At 36.4% G+C, this 20,405-nt stretch overlaps 1 protein-coding gene across 1 annotated transcript in view; it reads right to left on the bottom strand.

Annotated features, from left to right (window-relative positions):
• The window catches only part of CHRM3 (cholinergic receptor muscarinic 3), a 626,574-nt gene that overhangs the window by 590,468 nt on the left and 15,701 nt on the right, over positions 1-20,405 (bottom strand). The window lies entirely within an intron of this gene.

The following is a 20,405-nucleotide window of genomic DNA, read 5'->3' as shown; positions in this document are numbered from 1 at the left end:
GGAGAGAGAAGATATTTAATAATGAAAGAAAAATCAGTAGGAGGCCATTTAAATAGTCTATACAAGAGATTATAAGGGTCCGAACTAGAAGGATTACAAGACATATTTAGAAGCTGAACACCCAGAACTTGGCAACTGATAATATACAAAACTTTAAGGAGAAGAAAGAGTCAAAGATGACTGTCACTAAAAACAGACGTGGGGGTGGGGCGAGTCAAGAAGTCTGAGTAACAGTAAGGACTTTCTAGAGCACTCCAGCCAAGCCCAGCCAAATATCTGTAAAAAATGGTTCTAAACAAATTCTGGAGATGCAGAACCCACGGAATGACAGAGAAGCAGATTCCAGCCCAAGACAGCCTGGAAGGTCATCTGAAAGTTTCAATAGCACCATGCTGGGGGCAGGGGCCAGTCCAGAACAGACAGGACCTGAGCAGGCTTTGGGGAGACTGAATCTCTCACACCAGTGGCAGTTTCCAAACTTCAGGAACCCACAACCCTGAGGACAAATTGGAAGGTCAGTGGATAAAGCCTGTGGGAACAGTATGGGAGAATGAAGAGGTCCAGCCCCAGACCCAGGGTGGCAGAAGGCGGAGGGGGCAGAGAAATCAGCAAAAGACACAGTAGCAGCAGGGGCAGAGACAGCGACTGTTTCTGGAGCTCTAGGCCCACAGACTGTGGGGGAATTGAGCAACTGACAGTACACTCCCCCACATCCCATTGGAAGCAGAGAACTAACTTGACAAAGAGTTCAAAAGTCAAGTAAATTACTGGAGAAATGAGCAAAAACCAGAAAAAGAATCAGACTACAGAATCTTACTTTGGTGACAAGGGACACAAAAGCATGCAAACAGAAGAAAACAAAGTCAAAGCTCCTCCATCCAAAGCCTCCAAGGAAAATATGAACTGGTCTCAGGCCATGGAAGAGCTCAAAAAAGATTCTGAAAATCAAGTAAGAATAGTAGAGCAAAAATTTGGAAGAGAAATGAAAGAGATACAAGAAAATCATGAAAAACAAGTCATCTGCTTGCGAAAGGAGACCTAAGAAGATGCTTAAGAAAATAACACTGCAAAAAATAGACTAACACAAATGGCAAAAGAGATCTAAAAAGCCAACGTGGAGAAGAATGTTCTAAAATGTAGAATTGGACAGATGGAAAAAGATATCCAACAGCTCACTGAAGAAAATAATTCCTTACAGATTAGAAGGGAGCAGATGGAAGCTAACGACTTTATGAAAAATCAAGAAATTGTAAAACAAAACCAAAGGAGTGAAAAAATAGCAGACAATGTGAAATATTTAATTTAAAAAGCAACTGACCTGGAAAATAGACCAAGGAGAAACAATTTAAAAATTATGGGACTACCTGAAATCCATGACCAAGAAAAAAGCCTAAACATAATCTTGCATGAAATTATCAAGGAAAACTGCCCTGATATTCTAGAACCACAGGGCAAAATAAATATTGAAAGAATCCATCAATTGCCTCCTGAAAGAGATTCCAAAAGAAAATCTCCTAGGAATGTTGTAGCCAAATTCCATAGTTCCCAGGTCAAGAAGAAAATATTTCAAGAAGTCAGAAAGAAACAATTCCAGTATTGTGGAAATACAATCAAGATAACACGAGATCTAGCAGCTTCTACATTAAGGGATTGAAGGGCTTGAAATATGATATTCCAAAAGTCAAAGGAACTAGGATTAAAACCAAGAATCCCCCAACAAAACTAAGTATAATACTTCAGGGGAAAAAATGATCATTCAATGACATAGAGGACTTTCAAGCATTCTTGATAAAGACCAGAGCTGCATAGAAATTTTGACTTTCAAACACAAGAATCAAGAGAAGCATGAAAAGGTAAACAGGAAAGAGAAATCATAAGGGACTTCTTAAAGTTGAACTGTTTACATTCCTAAATGAAAAGATAATATTTGTAACTCCTGAGATTTTTCTCAGTATTTGGGTAGTATATATAGGTATAGATGTAGATATACATACATAGGTACATACACACAGAGAGGGCACAGTTGAATAGGAAGGGATGATATCTAAAAAAATAAAACTTAGCAGTGAGACAGGAATATATTGAGAGGTGAAAGGAAGAAATGGAATGAAGCAAATTATCTCTCATAAAAGAGGCAAGAAAAAGCTTTTTCAATGGAGGGGAAGAATATCATGCATACTCAATTTGGTATGAAAATCTATCTTATGCTACAGGAAAGTAGGGGAGAAGGGGATAAGTGGGGTGTGGGGAGATGATAGAAGGGAGGGCAAATGGGAGGAGGGAATAATTAGAAGTAAACACTTTCAGGGAGGGACAAAGTCAAAAGAGAAAATAGAATAAATGGGGGACAGGATAGGATGGAGGGAAATACAGTTAGTTTTTCACAACATGACTTTTATGGAAGTCTACTGAATAGCTACACATGTATAACCTATATTGAATTGCTTGCCTTCTCAGTGGGGTGGATGGGGAGGAAGGAAGGGATTGAAGTTGGAACTCAAAGTTTTAAAAATAAATGTTAAAAATTGTTTTTACATGCAACTGGGAAATAAGAAATACAGGCAATGGAGGATAGACATCTATCTTGTCCTATAGGCAAAGGGAGAAGATGGGGATAAGGAAGAGAGGGCTGTGATAGAAGGGAGGTAAAATTGAGGGAAGGGGTAATCAGAATGTAAGGTGTTATGGGGTGGAGGGAGGGGAGAGATGGGGACACAATTTGAAACTCAAAATCTTGTGGAAATGAATGAAAACTAAAAATAAATAAATGTTTTTTTTTTTATAAGATAAAAAAATAAAACAACTCTGAGGCAACACTTAAAAAAAATCAGAAGTCACTGGAAATATTGTGGTGATCTCAGCTGAAACCACCAAGGTTCTTGTAATTACAATTTCTAGCTCAGTTTCCAACAACAAAAGAATTTTAGATCCTTGAGAAGTGAGGCAAGGAGCACCAGGTGAGAAAGAAAGTGGATGGTTTAAATTGTTTTATTCTTTTCATCAGTAACTACCAAATTATAAACCCTTGGAGGACAACAAATTAGTCTCAGAATGCCTCAATTCACAAAACACTATCACTTGGGCAAGTATTTTAATTTCAGACACATATTTCCTTCTCTTGAAAATATTAGGAGTCTAAACCACGTGACTTCTAAGAGCTTGCTCTTTAGCACCCAAGGTAACTTAATGAAGTGAAAAGTGTCCTAGAGCTAATACTTTGGGAAAGCAAATCTACATGTAACTTAGATCCTTACATACATGTGTATGTGTGTTAATGATATACACATGTCACCATAATCAAATAATTTATGTTTCAATGGGTACACAAAATGCCACTAATTCGCATAGGGAATCTCTACAGGGAATTCATAGAATCCTAGAATTAGGAGCTCAGAAGTCATCTAATTCAACACTTACTTTGAAGATGAAGTTCCCTACGAACATGAGGTTATGCAGCCTCTGCTCACCTGGGACCCGACTATCATATGAATAAATGTATTTCATATTGTAGTTCTGAATGTCATATAACATGGAATTGTCCATCCTCAAAGTAAGGAAGATCAGAGGTCAAATCCTCCCTCTGATATATGTGACATTCAGCAAATTATATGAGTTTGTAATGCACTGTGACCAGTTACCCATGTGCCCTGATGAACTGAGTAGTGCTCTATACAAGGAAATCACAAGTTTTGTTCAAAAAATAATATTAATAAGTGTGTGTTTTATATTTGTCCTGTCTGCCTCCTATTAATTTTAACCTTTGGGTTATATTTTTTATACATGGAAATCACAACAAATGTCTATTCCTTCTTCTTTGTGACAAACTTTAAAATATTTGAAGACAGATATCCTGTCTCCCATCCCCCTACCCAGTCTTTTCTCCAAATTCAATAGTGTCAGTTTTTTCAATTCCTACAACTATAAAATGATTTCAAGTTCCTCTCACCATCTGAATTCTCCTTCTACATATGCTTCAGCTTACAAATGTCCTTCATAGGTAGTCTCTATTACGCAGGTATTGCTATTTAGCATTCATATTAAATTTTAAAGTTAAAAATTTGATTTTAAATTGCTTTATGTTTATCTCATTTTTTTTCTTAATAGAGTAAAACTTTCTAGCATGTAGACATATATACATATACATGTGTATATGTATAGACTCTGATCCTACTAGCCTGAGAATTAGTTACCCCTCTTTTTGTCATCTTGTAAATTTTACAAGAATGGTACCCAAGTTTTTGTATGAGTTCTTGCTAAAATTATCAGTATGATGCAAAAAGTAACATTCATTTCCCACCAGGCTGTATTTCTTGGAACTTCTCTATTTTGCCTTAGCAATCTTTTCATTCATTTCAACCCTAGAACTCACATTTTGACACTACCCTCTGTTCTTGAGTCCCCTCCTTCCCCTTGATTGGAAGCTGGAGAGCAGAGAGTTCCTCTCAGAACCTCCATTTAAGAAAGGTCAAAGGACCACCATGCTTTTCTTTGCCACCCATCTACACTCCTCTGGGATATTCCATCATACTCCATGCACCCTTTTCAGTTTCCCTTTGTATGTGGTCTTCCCTGATTAAATTATAATCATCTTGAGGGCAGGGATTCTCTTTTACTTGTTTTTGTCTTCCCAGGACTCTGCATAGTATCTGGTACATAGGAATGAAGTAATTGTTTATTGACCGATGAATTTTCTCCACTTTTCTTTATACAAAGGAATGGTTCAAACTCAAGCTTACACCTACAAGTATAAAACATTTGATGAAAAATATTCTGGTGTATAATCTCTATGTCATCATGTAGTCTGTGAATTTCATTTCATAGAAATTATCTCCATTCACACATTTTTCTCCTTTTGAAAACAGCATGTGTGAGCAACACATATTCACAGCTGAAGTTGTTTTCTTCACATCTTAGAGTGATGATGAAAAGTACATATTCATCTTTTTTTCCTAAATTCAGAAACAGATGATAAAGATTATTCTAAAATAACCTAGTCATGCTTTTGGTAAGTAGCCTTCTGAGAAAAAGCAAGAAAGAACTCCAGAATTCTGGGGTGCTGAGAGCTATTAATTGTATGAAATAGCAAAACAAATCTTATCAGCATATCCAACTTAAGTTCCTTTTCCTACTACTTTGTATAATTTAACGTGAACCCTATCAGAAAATTTTCTATTCTACCTACAAAGAAATGAGATTCAAAAATGAAAGTTGGGATCCAAAAACTTACAACCATTTTAATTTTTAAAAAAAGTTTTCCATTAAATCTCTTTTAAATCACTTCTCCTGCCAAATTTCTTTATCTTTTCTTTCTGAAATCAGTTGTTAGAATTCCACATTCATTTCATAAAAAAATTGTCTCATAGCAAAAGGAAAGTGACTGTAAAATTTCCTGTCATTACTGACAACTCAACCATTACTACGCATTATTATAGAAAAGATCAAAGTTTTAAAACACTTTGGTACATAATAATGAATGTTCATATTTTATATCAATAAAAATGCACAAATCCATAAGTATAAATAAAAATTTCCTGTCAGATATGCTGCTTTTGGCACCACAGATGACCACAACATATCCATCAGAAGAACAATGAGCCTTCCATCATACTACCCATGAAGAAAGTATCTAATGTAGCTATTTCAATGTCAAGTCCTTATAACTAATTTGATACTAAACTTCTTACAAAGATAATTTCATCTACAGATATTTAAACTTAATAGAAAATCAGACAGTCGGGGCGGAGCCAAGATGGCGAAGTAGAAAGATGCACATACAAATAGCTCCAAACACACAAACCACAGAACGGCTAGAGGGGACCAAGCCAGGGCGAATTCTGCACCCAGAGACCACGGAGTATTGGAGCGAGGGAGATTCCTGCTCCGGAGAGACCTGCGGACCTCTCGCGGGGGGTCCTTCACGCCATGGACTGGGCGCCGGGACGGGGAGCGGAGTGCGGTCCTGCCGCGGCCGCAACACTGAGGAGAGGAGATCCGAGAGGGCTACGGGGACGGGATCTCCAGGGGCCACGCGGGTCCCCCCACCCACAGAGGGACCTGCAAACCTCTCACAAAAGGTCCGTCGCGCTGCAGACGCGGAGCCCAGCCCGGACCTGCAGCGGCGGCGGCCACGGCTCCGAGAGGCACAGATCTGAGAGGGCTCCGGAGGCGGGATCTTCAGCGGTGGCACGGGCCCCCCCACCAACAGGTGACTGACGGGGGTGGGTGAGAGAGTCTCTTTGGCAGGTTGAGAGGGGAGTGAGGTGCCCCCAAGGCTCGGGCCCCCCCGGGAGGTGGGGGCTGAGAGGCGGCTGCGGACGGGGGCTTCTCAAACGGGCAGGAGCCTGGATCCATTGTGGAAGGTCTGTGCATAAACCCCCAGAGGGAACTATGCCTGAGAGGCGGCCCTGCCCCTGACCACCTGAACTTAATTCTCACACTGAATAGCAGCCCTGCCCCCACCAAAAATCCTAAGGTGGGAAGCAACATTTGAATCTCAGTCCCCAAACGCTGGCTGGGAGGACCAGGAGGCGAGGTAAGTGTGAGGAGAACATTCAGAGGTCAGGCCACTGGTTGGAGAAAATGCCAAGAAAAGGGAAAAGAAATAAAACTATTGAAGGGTACTTTACCGGAGAAAAGACACTTCCTCCCTTCCTTTCTGATGGGGAGGAACAATGCTTGCCATCAGACAAAGACACAGAAATCGAGGATTCTGTGTCCCAGCCCACCCAATGGGCTCAGGCCATGGAAGAGCTCAAGAGGAATTTTGAAAATCAAGTCAGAGAGGTGGAGGAAAGACTGGGAAGGGAAATGAGAGGGATGAGGGAGAAGCATGAAAAGCAGATCAGCTCCCTGCTAAAGGAGAACCAAAAAAATCTTGAAGAAATTGGCACCTTGAGAACTAGCCTAACTCAGCTGGCAAGGGAGGTGCAAGGGGCCAATGAGGAGAAGAATGCTTTCAAAAGCAGAATTAACCAAATGGAAAAGGAGATTCAAAAGCTCACTGAAGAAAATAGATCTTTCAAAACTGGAATGGTACGGATGGACGCTAAGGACTTTGTGAGAAAGACAGATATCTCAGAACATACAGCGCAGATTCGAAAAATGGAAGATAATGTGAAATATCTTATTGGAAAAACAACTGACCTGGAAAATAGAATCAGGAGAGACAATGTAAAAATTCTGGGACTACCTGAAAACCATGATCAAAAGAAGAGCCTAGACATCATCTTCCATGAAATTATCAAGGAAAACTGCCCTGAGATTCTAGAACCAGAAGGCAAAATAAATATTCAAGGAATCCACAGAACACCGCATGAAAGAGATCCAAAAAGAGAAACTCCTAGGAGCATTGTGGCCAAATTCCAGAATTCCAAGGTGAAAGAGAAAATATTGCAAGCAGCTAGAAAGAAACAATTCAAGTATTGTGGAAATACAATCAGGATAGTACAAGACCTGGCACCTTCTACATTGAGGGATAGAAGGGAATGGAATAGGATATTCCAGAAGTCAAAGGAACTAGGACTGAAGCCAAGAATCACCTACCCAGCAAAACTGACTATAATACTTCAGGAGAAAAAATGGTCTTTCAATGAAATAGAAGACTTTCAAATTTTCCTGATGAAAAGACTAGAGCTGGAAAGAAAATTTGACTTTCTAACACAAGAATGAAGAGAACCATGAAAAGGCGAACAGCAAAGAGAAATCATAAGGGACTTACTAAAGTTGAACTGTTTACATTCCTACATGGAAAGACAATATTTATAACTCTTGAAACATTTCAGTATCTGGGCACTGGGTGGGAGTACACACACACACACACACACATGCACACACGCACACATACATAGAGACAGAGTGCACAGAGTGAATTGAATAGGATGGGATCATATATTAAAAAAAAATGAAATCAAGCAGTGAGAGAGAAATATTGGGAGGAGAAAGGGAGAAGTTATATGGGGCAAATTATCTCTCATAAAAGAGGCAAGCAAAAGACTTATTAGTGGTGGGATAAAGAGGGGAGGCAAGAGAAAAACATGAGGTCTACTCTCATCACATTCCACTAAAGGAAAGAATATAATGCACACTCATTTTGATAGGAAAACCTATCTCATAATACAGGAGAGTGGGGGACAGGGGCACAAGCAGGGTGGGGGGGAGGATGGAGGGGAGGGCATGGGGAGGAGAATGCAATACGAGGTCGACACTCATGGGGAGGGAAAGGACCATAAGAAAATAGAAGTAAAGGGGGACAGGATAGGATGGAGGGAAATATAATTAGTCCTATACAACACAACTAGTATGGAAATCATTTGCAAAACTAAACAGATGTGGCCTATATTGAATTGCCTGTCTTTCAAGGGGAAGGGGTGGAGAGGGAGGGAGCTAAGGAGGTTAGAACTCAAAGTGTTAGGACCAAATGTAATGTTCTTACCACTGGGTAACAAGAAATACAGGTTAAGGGGTCAAGAAAGCTATCTGGTCCTACAGGACAAAAGAGAAGACGGAGACAAGAGCAGGGAGGGAGGATAGAGGAGAGAGCAGATAGGTCACAGGGGCAATTAGAAAGCTCGAGTTTGGGGGGGGAGGGGATAAAAGGGGAGAAAATTTGTAACCCAAAATTGTGTGAAAATAAATGTTAAAAATTAATAAAAAAAAAATAAGAAAATCAGACAGTCAAAGCACTGGACAAAAATGGCATCTAGAACATACAATTCCCAGGAATAAATTAGGCTATTGAAGATACTAGCAAGAGTAGTTGAGATGTCTTATAATTTGCATTCCTTAGAAATTTCATTTATTGATGTGAATAAAAGTTCAGATCAAGCACGCTTCTTCAGACTACACATTAAATTGGTCTTTATTCCAGTTTCTTTCTAGGGCCTATAATCCTAGTGGCACTTTGGCAGGATGTCAGAAAATAAACTGTTTTATTCTTTGAATATTTTAGTAACCTTGCCAAACACATTTAGGATTCACAAAGAACAATATATTTTTTAAAAAACCTTACAAATTGTTTACACTTATGAATAATTCCAAGGAAGAAGCAGAAATAGTACTAAAATGTGATTTACAAAGTCCACCAAGTCAGATTTCAAGTTGGAGAAAGATCATTAAATTCAGTGCACTTGACAAAACTTCTTAAATAAATGGTATAATGACTTTTGTTAGCCATTTAGAATAGCTCATTTACAATGATGGGTATAGATAACATAGAAGGAAATACCCTGCACCTTATTCTTCATTGTGAACCTTCTATATACTCTCTTTATTCATTATTTTCCTCCTTTCTTTCCATATTGTCAACCTGACATTAAATTTTGGTCACTAAAATTAGTACTTGCAACATAGCAAAAGAAGTCAAAAAGAAAGATTCCAAAATAAGTGAAACTTAAAGCTATCTGTCCTGAGATACATATGTATGTTGAGAAATACCAACTTGGCTTACATATGTTAACAAGTACTTCCTATGAAGAGGGAAGAAAAAAGAGAATTGTTGTTTGGTTGTTTCAGTAACGTTCAACTCTTTGTGATCCCCTTCAGAGTTTTCTTGGAAAAGATACTAGATCCTAATGTAGTTGGTCTTTCCTTTTCAGCTCATTTTACAGTTAGAAACTAAGGCAAGCAGGATTAAGTGATTTGCCCAGGTCACACAGCTAATAAATATCTGAGGTCACAATTGAACTCAGATCTTCCTGCCATCTTTGATACTTTCTAGTACCCTGTTTTCCTTGATACTTTCTTCTCTAAGTTTTCATGATCCTTCACTCTCTCCATTCTCTTCTTACCTACCTGACTATTCCTTCATTGTATTTGGTAGATCTTTGTCCACATCACACCCAATAACCATGGGTGTTCCATACTTTTTCATCCTGCGTCCTCTTCCTCATTATACTATTTAACTTGCTGATCTCATCAGATTTTATAAATTAATTATCATCTCTATGTTTATGATTCCCAAATCTACTTATCCAACCCTCTCTGCAGCCCTCCAGTCTCTCATCTCTAACTTCCAATAGCACATCTTGGACTACATGTACTTTAGATATTTTAAATTTGGTATGTTCAAAACTGAACTCATTATCTCCGTGCCACCCCCCCCCACCCCCATCCTCTCCTCTTCCAAACTTTCTTAATATTGCTTACAGTACCACCATTCTCCCAATTACCCTGGCTCACAACTAGTTATCTTTCTCACTACCCATATCTAATCTGTTGCCAAGGCCAATGATTTTACTTTTAAAGCATCTCTCGAAAAGGTCCCCTTCTCTCATTAAACACTACCACTACCCTAGTGCACCCCTCCTCTCCTCATGCCTAGACAATTACAGTAGCCTGCTGCTTAGTCACCCTACCTACTGTAAATCTCTCCCTCATAGTCTTCCTAATGCAGTCCATCCTCAACTCAGCTCTCGAAGTATTCTTTTTGAAGCAAAGTCAGACAATGACACTCCTCCCAATTTAATTAACTCCAGTGAGTCATTTTCACCTTCAGGATCAAATATAAAATCCACCAACATTCAAAGTCCTTCATAAGTTCCTCCTCACTCCTGAGTCTTTCCACGCCTTACTCAACCCCAAGTACTCTGTAATCCATGATAATGGCCTCAAACAAGATCCTCTGAGGGATCTAAGATTTACTCTAGAGTTACAGATTATGAAGCATGTTTGTGAGCAGTTTGGAAAGAAGGTACATGAAGCCAATGTGGGTTTAGTACAAACAAGTGATGAAAAACAAATTTTCTTTTTTTAATAGGGACCCTACATGTGTTGGGGGACACTACAAAATAGATTATCTAGGCTTCTGAAAGTTATTTAACAATTTCTTTTATAAACTGAGGACAAAATTGATGCACTTATAATGGATGATTAATCAAGTTTTTCGCTTGTTTATGGACGTTTTGTTTTTACACAACATTTATACCTTTCTGCCTTTCTATGAGAACTCTCATATAACAAACTCAAACAATTAAGGTAATCCAGTCATATACCCATCTAACAAGACTTTGCATCATTTAATATCTGTAGCAACGTCCTCTATTCTATTTTTGAAGTTTTTTAAAAAGATATTTTTGCTCCCTCACCCCCTCAGTTAATTAAGATAAAAGAAGAAAAACAGATTCCTTATAACAAATGTGCATAGTCAAGCAAAAAAAATCCCTCATTGACTGTGTATAAAAATACATAAGTTTCATTCTTCATCTAAATCCATCAATGTCTGCCAAGAGGTAGATGGTATATCTCATCACTCTTCATCTGGAATCATAAAGTCCCTGTATTGATCTTAGTTCTTATAACTTTCAAAGTTCTTTGCCTCTTTAATGTAGTTATGGTATAAAGTGTTCTGATTCTACTCATTTCATTTTTCATCAGCTTAAAAATTTTTCAAAATTATTCATATTTAGGACATTGATATTTCAGCATAAATAGTTTTTCTGGCCATTGGAAAAATAAAAATAATAAACTAGGAATTAATTTAATCTGAAAAATTAATGAATCAAGGAATAAATCCATGAAATAATAGATAATTTCATTAAAGTCAATGACAACAATCAGACAACATAGGAAAATTTGGGGGCTTTAATTAATTTTGTATATAAGGAAAATGTATATCTCCAAAAAGCTTTTGTTGACCAAAAAGAGAAATAACAAATCAACTATCTCGGAATGAAACTTAAAAACCTAGTAAACCAATTAATTAAATATCAAAATAAAGTTCCAAAAAATATAGGAAAAGATTAAAAATAGGAAAAAAACCTTGAGTGATTAAAAAGTAGGAGCGTAAAAAACAATAAACTATATAAAGTATAAAAGTAAATTACTAGCATAAAAAAGGAAAAAAATTACAATAAATTAATAATAAAAAGGATATTGTTAAAATTATTTTGTCTTACTATATTTCAATAAAACTACTGACAAAAAATAAATGAATACTTGCAAAAATAAAACCTACTCATGAGAATAAGAAACTTTTTTTTTTTTAATTAAGTAGCTCCATTTTAGATGAAGTTGAACAGGTCACAAATGGACTTCCAAACTCAAAAAAATGATAACTTTAGGTGGAATGAATTCTATCAAGCAAAGAAGAACTAATTCAAATGATTATATAAACTATTTAAAAAATAGTGAAAGAATGCCAAATTCCTTCTATAAAAGAGTGCTTCTATGGCATAAAGCAGAATCAAAAGAGAAAAAGAAAACTATAGATTAATAAGCAAAATGAACATAGAAGTAAACAAATAAATAAAAATATTACCAAGGAGGCCAAAAAAACATGGCACAAAGATAATACACAATGATAAAACTGATTTTTTTTTTCTGGAAATGTAGTGTTGGATTAATATGAGAAAATTTAAAATAACTAAAATTATTAATAATAAAAATCATGATTATATAAATAAATGCAGAAAAAACAGAAAAATATAACAGCCATTCCTGTTAAAAAAACAATAGACAACCTAGGAATAAATTAAATTTTCCTTAAAATGATAAATAGCATATATACATATATATGTATCCATGTCTATCTATCTATATCTATATATCCATATCTCTTTCTATCTATCTCTAAACCAAGAGCTACAATTATATATAATGAAGAACCACTAGAATCTTTTCCAGTAAAGTCAGAGGTGACACAAAAGATATCCATTATTATTATCACTTCTATTTGATATAGAACTTCTACCTCCTGAAGCTTGCCTGATCTCTAACCTACAATGTGAAAAGCCTCCAGTGTGAAAAGGAGCAACTTTCCCTTTGACTTAGGCCTTCCATCTCCTGTTGTTCCTGTTCCTCAAGGAAAGAGGAAGAAGAAAACAGCAGGACTTCCATTTACTGCAAGTTTGACTTTCATCTCTAGCTTCATTGTCTGCTACTACAACATATCCTGCCTACTTGCCAGACTCTGCAGAGAAGAGTAGTGAAATGGTCCCTCCCATCTTCCTGACTGACCATGGAACTTTTTCAAGCTTCATTTGTCTCCTGCCTAATTTCCAGTCTCTTCTATAAAGAGGAGTAGCACTTTCCAAAACTTAGAACTAAAACTGTTGTGAAAATTGGAAAATCATCTGGCAAAAACTAGGTATAGTCCAGTTTCTCACACCATACACCAAAACAAGTTCAAAATGGGTACATAATTAAGACACGGAGCTTAATGTCATGAGGAAATTAGTGGAGTAAGGAAGAAATCATATGCCACATCTATGTATAGGGGAAGAATTTGTGAATCAATAAGATATAGAGAGGTTTGTGGGAGGTAAAATAGATATAGCAAGCATATAAAATTGAAAGGTTTTACACAAATACAACTGATCCAGATAAAATTAAAAGGAAAGTGAGAAACTGGGAATAAATCTGTGCATCAAGTTTTTCTTATAAAGATCTCATTTCTAAAATATATAGGGAACTAAGCCAAATGTATAAGAAGAATCACCCCCCCCAAAAGATATGAAAGACAGAAGAAAGAAATCAAAACAGTCAACAGTCATGTCAAAAGAGTTCTAAATATTTAAATATTATAGAAATGCAAATTTAAGAACTTTGAGGTACTATTTAATGATCACCAAATTGACTACAATTAAAAAAAAGAGGATAATTTAAATTACAAAGCAAAAATGCAGAAAAACAGTCACACTAATGCAGGATTGGGGAAGCTATGGAGTAGTCCAACTATTGTAGAAAGAAATATAGAAATATGTCTGAAATGTTATCAAATTATATACACCTTTTATCCAGCAATATTGCTACTGGGGCTATTTACTAAGGTGATCAAAGAAAGAAGAAAAAGATTCAAGTGTATAAAAATATGTTTATAATGGCACTTTTGTAGTTGCAAAGAATTGGAAACTGAAAGCATGCTCACTGATTGGGGAATGATTGAACAAGTTGTAGTATATGAATGTGATGGAGTACTATTGTGCTATAAGAAATGACAAAGGGGATAGTTTCAGAAAAAAAACCTACGATGATTAATTTGAACAGATACAAAATAAAGTAAACCAAGTCAAGACAACAATTTAAACAGTGATAGCAGTATTGTAAAGATGATCACCTGTGAAAGACTTCATACCTGATTAGTACAATGACCTACTAGAATTCCAAAGCATGCATGATGAAAATGCTATCTACCTTCAAGATAGAACCAATGGACTCAGAGTGAAGACAAAGGGAATTTTTTTCCACTTTCTTTTTCTTGCTTTTAAAATGGAATATAATGGGGAAATTTGTTTTGCATGACTTAATATTTGTTATGGATTTTCTCTTTCTTATCTTCTCGATGGGTGGGAGAATGCCAAGAGTAGGAAGAGTATTTGGAAGTGAAAATAAATAGAATTAAAAAAAACACTGAATAAGGAATAATAATAGAAATGAAAGCAAAAAATTCAAAATGTACAACACAACCATACAAAAGAATTCATCTGCTTCCCTGAACTTATTTATTAAATTGCTATACATTATTTCAGTTGCAATAGTTCTTAGTTTGGTGGCTGCTAGCTGATACAGTGGATAGACTGCAAAGCTTGGAACCAAAACTCATCCTCCTGAGTACAAATTTGGTCTCAGACACCTACTAGCTGTGTGACTCTGGGCAAGTTACTTAACCCTCTTTGCCTCAATTTCCTCATCTCTAAAATGAGCTGGAAAAGGAAATGCAAACTATTCAAGTATCTTTACCAAGAAACCCCAAATGGGGTTACAATGACGCACAACTGAAATGACTGAACCACAAAATTTCTTAGTTTCCCAAATGATATTATTGGTAGCAATTCACAATTTGTGTGTGTGTGTGTGTGTGTGTGTGTGAAAGAGAGAGAGAGAGAGAGAGAGAGAGAGAGAGAGAGAGAGAGAGAGATAATCTAGATATTCCAATAAAATAAATATGTAATCTTTTAATACATATTTGAAATTTGAAGGGGTTTTGGCAATTTCTAGCTCATACTAGGCTCAAAGTTCTTATTCAGAGAGCAACTCCATTCCTTTTAGCTTTATACTAAACTTCTATAACAGCTGGTGTAGCTTTTTGCCCAGACACCAATTAGGTAGTACCATATGAGGTCATGCTTCAGGCAATGTTCACTGTTTTTTTCAGATCTCTCTGCCTTTAGCTCCACAGCTGCTTCAGTACCCAATCATCTTTCATTGTATGCCCATAGTTAAATGACATATATGGACAATCCCCAGTGTCAACATATCTGTCTCCTTGTCTTCTCATAGCAAATTCGCCAGAAACCCAGTGCAGAATCCTTTCCTTCAGGGCTAATTTCTTTTGAGCAGATAATATCAAAATCAGAGATAGAAAGGTGTGCCATTTCTAGCATGCTTGGGACAAAGCCTGAGTTTGAGCTTTTTTTAAACTATCCTGATAACTGAATTATAGGAGATCCCACCTTTTTTTAAATTTGGTAACTTAGGCTACTTTGTAGACATTGAGTTCACATCTTTCTAAATGAGGCACATCTTTGGTCTTTGATTCCTCTGCTCTTACTTATGAACAGCTTTTTGGACTGCTTCTTATTTCAATTTCTCTGAACTGCTAATGCTAAGGCATTGTGGTAGTCATTTGTATTGAGAATAACATCTATGGCAAATAGACCTGTATTGTTCCAGGACTTCCTTGAAAGTGGCCTTCAAGTGGTTCTAATTTATTTCTCTCCCCTAAGTGTTGTTAATGTTACTGTTCAGGTCTGTATTCCAAAGGGATCAAAGAAAAGAACCTATCTGTATAAAAAATATTTATAGCAGCTTTTTTTTTGGTGACAAAGAATTGGGAATTGAGAGGATACATATAAATTAGGCAATGGTTGAACAAACTGTAGTATATGATTGTGGTGAAATACTATTGTGCTATAAGAAATATTGAGCAGGACGGTCTAAGACAAACCTGGGAAGACTTAGATGAACTGATGTACAGTAAAGTGAGAAGAGCCAGGAGAACACTGTGCACAGTAACAATGTTGTAATGACAATCAATGGTCTTAGACTTAGCTACTTTGAACAAGACAATGATCCAAAGCAATTTTAAAGAATCCATGATGAAAAATGTTATCCACCTCCAGAAAGAGAACAGGTGAACTCTGAATGCACATTGTAGCATATTTTTAAAAATACTTTATTTTTTGTTCATTTTGTCTTTACTTTTGCAACATGGCTAATATTTAAATATGTTTTGCATGACCTCACACATTTAAATGAAATCAAATTGCTTACCTTCTCAAGGTGGGGAGAGGAATGGGAGGAACGGAGAGAATTTGGAACTCAAAATATTCTAAATATGATCATTAAAAAATTACATGTAATTTTAAAACACTTAATGAAATAAAATAATTTTTAAGAACAAGTAACAACAATCTTTCCATTATATTTTTGCTATTTATTTCTTAAGCTCTCCACCCTTCCCCATGGCACATGATCTCAGTCACCATTGGGTTTTAGTTTTCAAAAGTGATGAAAGATTGAATTCACTAACCCAGGAAAAATAAACACCAATTACTAAGAATTTTTTTAATGAACAAAAACCTTTTGAAAACTGGCATACTACCCAAGGACTGCTGATATTCATTATGCTCTAAGTTTTTAAAGTACAGTCTGACTTTCTTAATTCAAATTGATATACCGTGTGCCAGGGCAAACATGACCACATAATATCATCGCCATGTTACAACCTTAATAGTAGGTGAGTTTTCCAAAGGTCATTTTCTGGTGCTTTGGCTAAAGAAACAGGGCAAAAGAACAAATTTTAAAGGTCATCTGGAGGGCAAAAGTCAACAAAAATAACTGAAAAAAATGAAAATTTTCCAAGGAGTTAGGAAACAATTACTACTTTGAAAGTTATAAAGAATAAGTGACAAAGAAGGAATCCCTCTGAGATGGAAAAAAATGATAAAGAGGAGACAGTGAATAGGTGGTCCGTGCCCATGTCAATGAATAAACTAAAAATTGCTTATTAATCATAACGTATGTTTATTGTAACATGCCATCAGAGAAATGATGACGTCTTGCACTTGACTTTGTTCTAAGTAAGGGAGGTCTGTGCAAGTCACCAGCTTCACTTCTCCTCCAGACCCATCTGAATCCAGTGGCCATATATTCATCAGGATGACTGGAGATGACCCAGGATGAGGCAATTGGGATTAAGTGACTAGGTCACACACCTGGTGAGTGTCTAGTGTCTGAGGTGAGATTTGAACTCAGGTCCTCCTGACTCCTGCACTAGTGCTCTATCCACTGCACCACCTAGCTGCTCCAAATAATGGTATTCTATAAATAAGGTATATCTTATAGCAGTGTGAACTGTGAAGTAAAGTCAACTTTCTTTCGTTTTATCTTCTCTGAAGCTTATGATTCCATGATGGATTACATAGTTCCAAGTTTTCACAACTTTAAATTTGGCTAGTCTAAATGCAATTTTGTAAAACTTGGGAAAAGTCACATATATGGAATCAAGAGATCAGGGCCCAAATCCTCATTGTCCATAATACTTGTTGTGTGGCCATGGATAATTCCCTTAACCTCCCTAAGACTCAGTTTTCACCTGTAAGATGGAGATAGTAAAACTTATATTATGTACCTCAGAAGATTATTTTGAGAGAAGTTTTTTGTTATTTTAGGAAAAAATATTTAACAAAGGATTGGATATGTTATAATTATCATTGACAATTTACATGTCTGTTCTTTCGCTCTTCTACTCATCCTTGACAATTTATTGACACAGAAAAGCACCATCTAGTGGCACAAGGCATGAACACCCTGTAACAAATATTGGAAGAAAAGGTAATGATAAATTGAAAGGAAAGTAGAGAGAATTTAGTGATGGAAAAATGCCTTAACTATCCTAGATAGCTTTCAACATGGATGTAGTACACTTTAATCATTTTCCAAATTGTGATAAATCCTAAGGACACAAATAAAAAATTCTTCAGTAAATGTCTTATTTTTATAGTTGGAAAAGTGATTTCAGGTCCAATTTATGATTCAACAGATATATCTTTGCATGTATGTATGTTTGTGTATATATATGTGTATATATATATATATATATATATATACACATATATATGTATGCACCTCTCTATATATATACACTCATACTTTATTATATCAGAGATCCAGATATGATTAATATGGACATTTACATTCCATTGAAAAGCAATTAGAGCATATTGTTAACATTTCAAATGATTGCGGCACTTTATGTATGGGAGGCAGGGATGGAAAGAGAAGGTAAGGAGAGAGAAGACATACAGACAGAGATAGAGATAGAGGAAAATACTCTTTTCATAGTAGCCTGGTAACACCATCAAGTTGAATGTAGATAACCCTAACAGAAGATATAATGTGAAGGAAGTTATTCTTGGCAAATAGAGGATGAAATAAACTTCAAAAAAGAAAGTCACATTTTCCATTATAGTGACAAAATATCTTAATAAGTTTTCTAATTAAAATGTCAGTAGTAGAATACCCAAGAGGCAGAAGAAGGAAGGAAGGAAGGAAGGAAGGAAGGAAGGAAGGAAGGAAGGAAGGAAGGAAGGAAGGAAGGAAGGGAGGAAGGAAGGAAGGAAGGAAGGAAGGAAGGAAGGAAGGAAGGAAGGAAGGAAGGAAGGAAGGAAGGAAGGGAGGGAGGGAGGGAGGGAGGAAGGAAGATAGGAAGGAAAGAAGATGAAGCAAACATAGAATATAGGAACACCAATATGTTTGCCTGGTTCTATGGGAATCTAATAAAGTTTTGAAACAGAAAATTAAAGGGGAAAGAGAAAACTGTTCACATATATTCAATAGGCCTGCTATTTATCACACAGAGCAGCAGCTATGACAAAGATTGAAAAATATCAGAAGAGTAGATCAGTAATTCATAAAGACCATATTAAAGTGAAGAACTTGGAGAGGTTATAGAACAATATACTATTAGACAATTCTGGGGCGCTTAAGGTGTAAAATGAAACTCTTTAGCAAGCTTAATGTGACATGGCCAAAATTCCACTTTCCTCATCCTAAGTATGTCCCCTGGGTTAACTTTTAGAAACCTCTCTCTTTTATTACTGATCAACACTCCTTGACCCCATTAGCCTACCTTCCATGTGACAGCTGTCACAGCAGACACATCTGAAAATTCTGTGTAAATCCAGGCCTTCTGAAGTTCTGATTCTTCAATAGAAGAGCATGTCCCAGTACTCTTCAGAGCCACCATTCAGAAATTTGCCTCATAGAACAGCTGGGGCAAGGGAGGCAACAGACAACTGTATACCTGACTGGATAGCTGTGCTCTTCTGTGCTGCATTTGGCTATTCGGTATCATTAAATTAAATTATTCTAACTCATTCATTAGTGTTGCTGCATTCCATGACTGAAGAATCACCTAAATTTTCAAAACACTAAAAAGGGCTGTAATTATATCATTAATGAAAAGAGTTAACATGTATACAGTGCCTTAATATTTGAAATGCTCTGTACATATGTAGGGTGTCCTAAAAGTCTTACTGCAGTTTCAAGTTCTTAAAGCTTTAAAAGTTTAAAGCTACTAACACTTATGACTGCATTAAGACTTTGGGGACATGATGTGTTATCTCACTTGATCCTCACAAATCTATCATGTAGATTCTATTATCATCCTCATTTTATTCTGATGAGGAAAACAAGGCTGAAAAGGCCAAAGGTCAAGTAACTTGCCTAAGTTGAGTGAGATATTTAATTTCTGAGGTAAGATTTTAGATCTTCCTGACTTCACTCTAATACAACATGGCCATATCAGTCTATAAAAATATTCAAGCAATATGGCTAAAAAAGTAGTTGATTTAACTTAGAAGATTTTATTGACATTATTGAGAACTGATGAAATATGATTCATAACTAATAACTAGAATGTGACTATGGAAGGATGATAAAAGAGAAAAAAAGATTAAATAAAGGAGAATAAAATAATGTACATCGGAGGAAGCTACCAAGAAGACATTTTATGTTAGGAAATCCATGTGAAGACACGTAGTAGACAGGATTGATATAGAGTTCAGTGGAGGAAGGAAAAGGAACAGAAAAGACACTGTTTGGAGAGTACACTACAAACCAGATAGCTCAGAAGAAGAAAATGGATGTTGAGTGAGAGAAAATGATCACAACCATGGCACAGAGGTATGAAAGAATGGTAATGAAGGATTTCATCTATGGAGACATCTGCTGGGACTCCCTGCAAAAAGAAGAGCTATTACCTAATATTAGCTTGCCTTAGTAATACTTTTATTCTTCAAAAGTTAGAGATTGTAAGAAAGACAGCTAATATGCCGGACTTTATTTCAGACCAATGAGGATATCCTAAGAACCAATGATAAGAACCTTTGGGAAAGTGAGCATTCTATGGTAGTGATCACAATACATGAGAATTATAAATGTGGGAATACTCTGATAAAGATTCCAGT

Source organism: Notamacropus eugenii, chromosome 2, assembly GCF_028372415.1.
Source record: "Notamacropus eugenii isolate mMacEug1 chromosome 2, mMacEug1.pri_v2, whole genome shotgun sequence".
In the NCBI taxonomy this organism is placed as follows: Eukaryota; Metazoa; Chordata; class Mammalia; order Diprotodontia; family Macropodidae; genus Notamacropus; species Notamacropus eugenii.
Note: the sequence above shows the minus strand (reverse complement) of the source record. Positions and strands in the feature narration are given on the sequence as shown.